The sequence below is a fragment of the Ambystoma mexicanum genome, chromosome 2q (assembly GCF_040938575.1).
Source record: "Ambystoma mexicanum isolate Mex_15411 chromosome 2q, UKY_AmexF1_1, whole genome shotgun sequence".
Lineage (NCBI taxonomy): Eukaryota > Metazoa > Chordata > Amphibia > Caudata > Ambystomatidae > Ambystoma > Ambystoma mexicanum.
Genome location: NC_090924.1, coordinates 322,326,710 through 322,333,822, shown reverse-complemented (window position 1 = coordinate 322,333,822; position 7,113 = coordinate 322,326,710). Strand labels below are relative to the sequence as shown.

The 7,113-nt window shown below is 44.5% G+C and overlaps 1 non-coding gene across 1 annotated transcript; it reads left to right on the top strand.

The window, feature by feature from the left end:
* The first annotated feature begins 1,589 nt into the window (after positions 1-1,589).
* Positions 1,590-1,696, top strand: LOC138570525 (U6 spliceosomal RNA). The gene has a single exon (XR_011303566.1). It is a non-coding gene; the product is annotated as a U6 spliceosomal RNA (small nuclear RNA).
* The last annotated feature ends 5,417 nt before the right edge of the window (positions 1,697-7,113 follow it).

Here is a 7,113-nt window from a genome sequence, read left to right as displayed (position 1 = left end):
CCTCCTCCCTGTGCCACAAAGTTCTGGGCACTGAGCTCTGCAGTTGTTCCCCACAAGTCGCAAAGCGCCCCAGATTTACTTTCTCAGAGTGGCTAGTTACTGATACCCCACCTCGACCACTGTATTTTCCCTAGATACTTGCTACTGTGGAGTAAGCAGGGCTAAGAGAGAGGGAGAGGGGATGTGCCTATGCAAATCACCTGCCAGGATCCTGCCTGGTACGTCATTCCATCTCACCAGCTGACGTCTGGGCTGCGGCAGGTAATTTGGAGAACAGACATATACGGACAGGCCACAAAGCAAATGCTGGGCTGTTGATTGAGGATCCCTTTAGCCATGTCTCCCTAAGTTACCGAGCTCCAGAAAAATTCCACCCTTAGCTCTCATAGAGAGGTCCTTGGCCGATCGTGGCCGATCAGGGCAGTGAAGGGTCGGGGGTGACTGTACACTGCCTCACCTTTTCACTGCTTTCTACACTGGTAATGCTTTTGCAGAAGTGGCCTGTACAAGTGATTCTGTTCTGCTCTGTGTGAAAGTGACATTTATCCACTGACATTAACCAAACTACTTGCGCTGCTCAACTCACATACATGCAGAGAAATCATTTTATGTTTTTTGGGGAAGGTCTAGAGGGTCCTGCTGATGATTTATTAAGATGTCTGCTACTGTTTCTTTTACATAGAGTCTTCGCAGCCCAGGAATGTTTAAGGCATACGGTATGTCCCTCGCTTACAATGAAAACCGAGGTACATAGGAATGGGTCTGTTAAGAGATTAAACAAAAAGCCTGGGAAATGTCGAAACTGGTAGTATTTGGACTTACAATAAACGGACTCGCAGTCAAATGTGCTATCCGTTGACCCACTGACCCCCTTACCTTTTGTGTAATACTTTTGCTCTCAGTAGGGTTGTCCAAACTTCCCTTCTTAAAGCGGCGTTCTTATAAAAAATCCTAGAACTGCTTTTTGTGGCACACATGCCTCATATCCCGTTGCTCTTGATAAACTCACATCATCTCCCACCAGTACAAGCTGTAAAAGATTTCCAGGGCTTATCCAAGCAAACTAGATTTGGGTCGAAGGTTGACCAATCCTAAAATCAGCAGCAAAGTTAACATTGAAATCAGCCTCAGAATCTCTTAAAGGATGGTCCAACATTTGTTGCTTACAGGGATCAATTGGACAGCCTCTGGAACTGGCGCCATAAGCCACCTCCTGTTCTGCCTTGTCCTTGATACAGCCATGGGCCCACATACACTCAGAGGTACAGAGTTGTTCTCATGTCTATGGGTCTATTGTGATGTTCTCAGGCTTGCATCACCCAGCCATTGTGATGGGGAGGGGGTTGGTGTCATTTTGCAAGCACCCTGGAGCATGAATCTTTAAATATAATTGCCATTAAACCAACCCCTTTAGGACCAGATCAATACAGCAGCAAAGAATGCTTATTCACTGTTGTTTGCCTCTTCATTTCATACCACCCGATATCTAAATGGTGTTTTGACTTTCTGCCCTCTGACATAAGGACATTTGGTATGGCAAACCTTTGACTGGAGGTCCTAATCAATGGTTTGATTGACTCTCCCTTTGCGCTTGCTTCAGCAACACATGTACTAATATTGGAATGATAATGGGAAAATTAAATTGGCCCCTGCTCTAAAGGATGGCACGCACATTCGTAAAGCATTCACTATTTTTGGCACATGACAGGACAGAAACTTTCTTAATTTGCAAGGCTTTATTTTTTTAATACATCTTTTTTTAATGAAGATTGAAATTGTATGTTCATACATATTACACGACAACACAATACATTTTGAGCCAAATTCAACACTAATGCCTCAGGAGCCTTTTACTTGTGAGTCCTATTGACTGAATGAACAGCCCCGTCGCCTTCAATTTCTTGGCTTGCACATTTAGAAGTGGCACGCGTCTTTTGATTTTTTTTATCCCATTTTACCAAACTCAGTATTATCACTTTCCCCCTTGTTGTGCACTCCAGCGTAAACTGCTTTAAGGTGCTATTTGCAAACATCGCTCTGAACTACAGCTTTACTTGCTTCTAGGCCTTAATCTTTAATTGGAGCGGAGCGTTGTACTCCGGATTTGGCTGCTTTTAGTTTGAAAGTTACAGAAATCAAAAAGAAATCAACAAACAGTTTCATTGTGGAATACCATTGTCACAATGTGCTGCAGTGCATGAAAACTTAAAATGAATGGTAGGGAGAGGAAGAGGAAGAGTGAGAGGGAAAGGGAGGTTTGTGGGGGGGAGAAAGAGTGAGGGCGGGAAGGAGGGAGGGTAGGAGGGAGGGGGAGTGAGAGAGACTGAGAGAGAGAAAACAAAGAAAATATGATATTTGGGGGCTATGTGTTTGCATGGAAAAGATTTTAGGCTTTAAATCAAGTGGAAAGGGGCTCATTGGCTGGTATCTCAGCCTGTTGATGCTTTGTTGAGTTGCTTGGAACATGCAAGGAAGAAGACCTGAAGCACTCCCGACCAGGTTGCATGTCTCTACGTTACTGAAATCCCACAGACCTCCTCCCTGTGCCACAACGTTCTGGGCACTGAGCTCTGCAGTTGTTCCCCACAAGTCGCCAAGCGCCCCAGATTTACTTTCTCAGATTGGCTAGTTACTGCTACCCTAACTCGACCACTATATTTTCCCCAGATACTTGCTATTGTGGAGTAAGCAGGGCTAAGACAGAGGGAGAGGGGGTGTGCCTATGCAAATCATCTGCCAGGATCATCCCTGGGACGTCATTCCATCTCACCAGCTGACACCTGGGCAGCAGCAGGTAATTTGGAGAACAGAAATATTCGGACAGGCCACAAAGCAAAGACTGGGCCATTGATTGAGGATCCCTTTAGCCATGTCTCCCTAAGTTACCGAGGTCCAGAAAAACTCCACCCTCAGCTCTCATAGAGAGGTCCTTGGCCGATCGTGGCCGATCAGGGCAGTGAAGGGTCAGGGGTGACTGCACACTGCCTCACCTTTTCACTGCTTTCTACAGCGGTAATGCTTTTGCAGAAGCAGCCTGTACAAGTGATTTTGTTCTGCGCTGTGGGAAAGTAACATTTATCCACTGACATTAACCAAACTACTTGCGCTGTTCAACGCACATACATGCAGAGAAATCATGTTATGTTTTTTGGGGAAGGTCTAGAGTGTCCTGCTGATTATTTATTAAGCTGTACTCTACTCTTGCTTTTACATAGAGTCTTCCCTGCCAGGAATGTTTAAGGCATACTGTATGTCCCTCCCTTACAATGAAAACTCTGTTGAAAACACAGAGGTACATAGGAATGGATCTGTTAAGAAATGAAACAAAAAGCCTGGAAAAATGTCGAAACGGGTAGGATTTGGACTTACAATTAACAGACTCACAGTCAGATGTGCTATCCCTTGATTCACTGACTCCCTTTCCTTTGTGTAATCCTTTTGCTCTCACTAGGGTTTTCCAAAGTGGCTTGCATATAAAAGATCCTAGACCTGCATTTTGTGGCGCACATGCCTCATATCCCATTGCTCTTGATAAACTCACATCATCTCCCACCAATACAAGCTGTAAAAGATTTTCAGGGCTTAGCCAAGCAAACTAGACGTGGGTCGAAGGTTGAGCAATCCTTAAATCAGCAGCAAAGTTAACATTGAAATTAGCCTCAGAATCTCTTAAAGGATGGTCCAACATCTGATGCTTGCAGCGCGCGATGGGCCAGCCTGGGTGCTGACACCTTAAACCATCTCCTGTTGTTGCCTTGTCCTTGATCCAGCCATGGGTCCACATACACTCAGAGGTACAGAGTGTTTCTCATGTCTATGCGTCTGCTGTGATGCTCTCACGCGTGCCTCACCCAGCCATCGTGATGGGGAGGGGGTGTCAATTTGCAAGCACCCTGGAGCATGAATCTTTTTATCTTTAAATATAATTGGCATTAAACCAAACCATTTAGGACCAGATAAGTACAGCAGCAAAGAATGCTGGTGTATTGCTGTTTGCCTCTTAATTTCATACCATCCAACATCTAAATTGTGTTTGGTCAAACGTTTGCCATATCAAATGTCCTTATGTCAAAGGGCAGAAAGTCCAGAGGTCCTAATCAATGGTTTGGTTGGCTCTCCCTTTGCGCTTGCCTTAAGGCGTCAGCACCAGAGGCTGCCCGATTGCACCCTGCAAGCAATCAATGTTGGCCCATCCTTTAAGAGATTCTGAGGCTGATTTCAATGTTATTTTTGCTGCTGATTTAAGGATTGCTCAACCTTTGACCCACGTCTAGTTTCCTTGGCTATGCACTTGACATCTTTTACAGCTTGTATTGGTGGGAGATGATGTGAGTTTATCGGGAGCAACGGGATATGAGGCATGTGGGCCATAAAAAACAGGTCTAGGATTTTTTTTTATATGAAAGCCTCTTTAAGTAAGGAACTTTGGAAAACCCTGCTGAGAGCAAAAGGATTACACAAAAGGTAAGGGGGTCAGTGGGTCAAGGGATGGCACATCTGACGGTGAGTCAGTTTATTGTAAGTCCAAATTCTACCTGTTTCAACATTTTTCCAGGTGTTTGTTTAATTTCTTAACAGATCCATTCCTATGTGCCTCAGCAACACATGTACTAATATTGGAATGATAATGGGAAAATGGAATTGGTTCCTGCTCTAAAGGATGACACGCACATTTTTAAAGCATTCACTATTGTTGGCACATGACAGGACAGAAACTTTCTTAATTTGCAAGTCTTTATTTTTTAATACATCTTTTTTAATGAAGATTGAAATTGTATGTTCATGCATATTACACGACAACACAATACATTTTGCGCCAAATTCAACACTAATGCCTCTGAAGCCTTTTACTTGTGAGTCCTATTGACTGAATAAACAGCCCAGTCCCCTTCAATTTCTTGACTTGTACTTTTAGAAGTGGCACGCTTCTTTTGTTTTTCGATCCCATTCTACCAAACTCAGTATTATCTCTTTCCCCCTTGTTGTGCACTCCAGCGTAAACTGCTTCAAGGTGCTATTTGCAAACATCGCTCTGAACTACAGCTTTACTTGCTTCTAGGCCTTAATCTTTAATTGGAGCTGAGCATTGTACTCCGGATTTGGCTGCTTTTAGTTGGTTGATTTCTTTTTTGATTTCTGTAACTTTCCAACAGTTTCATTGTGAAATACCATTGTCACAATGTGCTGCAGTGCATGAAAACTTAAAATGAATGGAAGGGAGAAGAGGAAGAGTGAGAGGGAGAGGGAGCGGGGCGGGGGGAAAAGAGAGAGGACAGGAGGGAAGGCAGGAGGGAGGGAGGGAGGTAGAGAGAGATAAAGAGAGAGAAAACAAAGAAAATATGGTATTTGGGGACTATGTGTTTGCATGGAAAAGAGTTTAGGCTTTAAATCAAGTGGAAAGTGGCTCTGTGGCTGGTATCTCAGTCTGTTGATGCTTTGTTGAGTTGCTTGGAGCATGCAAGGAAGGAGACCTGAAGCACTCCCAACCAGGTTGCATGTCTCCAAGTTACTGATATCCCACAGACCTCCTCCCTGTGCCACAAAGTTCTGGGCACTGAGCTCTGCAGTTGTTCCCCACAAGTCGCAAAGCGCCCCAGATTTACTTTCTCAGAGTGGCTAGTTACTGATACCCCACCTCGACCACTGTATTTTCGCTAGATACTTGCTACTGTGGAGTAAGCAGGGCTAAGAGAGAGGGAGAGGGGATGTGCCTATGCAAATCACCTGCCAGGATCCTGCCTGGTACGTCATTCCATCTCACCAGCTGACGTCTGGGCTGCGGCAGGTAATTTGGAGAACAGACATATACGGACAGGCCACAAAGCAAATGCTGGGCTGTTGATTGAGGATCCCTTTAGCCATGTCTCCCTAAGTTACCGAGCTCCAGAAAAATTCCACCCTTAGCTCTCATAGAGAGGTCCTTGGCCGATCGTGGCCGATCAGGGCAGTGAAGGGTCGGGGGTGACTGTACACTGCCTCACCTTTTCACTGCTTTCTACACTGGTAATGCTTTTGCAGAAGTGGCCTGTACAAGTGATTCTGTTCTGCTCTGTGTGAAAGTGACATTTATCCACTGACATTAACCAAACTACTTGCGCTGCTCAACTCACATACATGCAGAGAAATCATTTTATGTTTTTTGGGGAAGGTCTAGAGGGTCCTGCTGATGATTTATTAAGATGTCTGCTACTGTTTCTTTTACATAGAGTCTTCGCAGCCCAGGAATGTTTAAGGCATACGGTATGTCCCTCGCTTACAATGAAAACAGAGGTACATAGGAATGGGTCTGTTAAGAGATTAAACAAAAAGCCTGGGAAATGTCGAAACTGGTAGTATTTGGACTTACAATAAACGGACTCGCAGTCAAATGTGCTATCCGTTGACCCACTGACCCCCTTACCTTTTGTGTAATACTTTTGCTCTCAGTAGGGTTGTCCAAACTTCCCTTCTTAAAGCGGCTTTCTTATAAAAAATCCTAGAACTGCTTTTTGTGGCACACATGCCTCATATCCCGTTGCTCTTGATAAACTCACATCATCTCCCACCAGTACAAGCTGTAAAAGATTTCCAGGGCTTATCCAAGCAAACTAGATTTGGGTCGAAGGTTGACCAATCCTAAAATCAGCAGCAAAGTTAACATTGAAATCAGCCTCAGAATCTCTTAAAGGATGGTCCAACATTTGTTGCTTACAGGGATCAATTGGACAGCCTCTGGAACTGGCGCCATAAGCCACCTCCTGTTCTGCCTTGTCCTTGATACAGCCATGGGCCCACATACACTCAGAGGTACAGAGTTGTTCTCATGTCTATGGGTCTATTGTGATGTTCTCAGGCTTGCATCACCCAGCCATTGTGATGGGGAGGGGGTTGGTGTCATTTTGCAAGCACCCTGGAGCATGAATCTTTAAATATAATTGCCATTAAACCAACCCCTTTAGGACCAGATCAATACAGCAGCAAAGAATGCTTATTCACTGTTGTTTGCCTCTTCATTTCATACCACCCGATATCTAAATGGTGTTTTGACTTTCTGCCCTCTGACATAAGGACATTTGGTATGGCAAACCTTTGACTGGAGGTCCTAATCAATGGTTTGATTGACTCTCCCTTTGC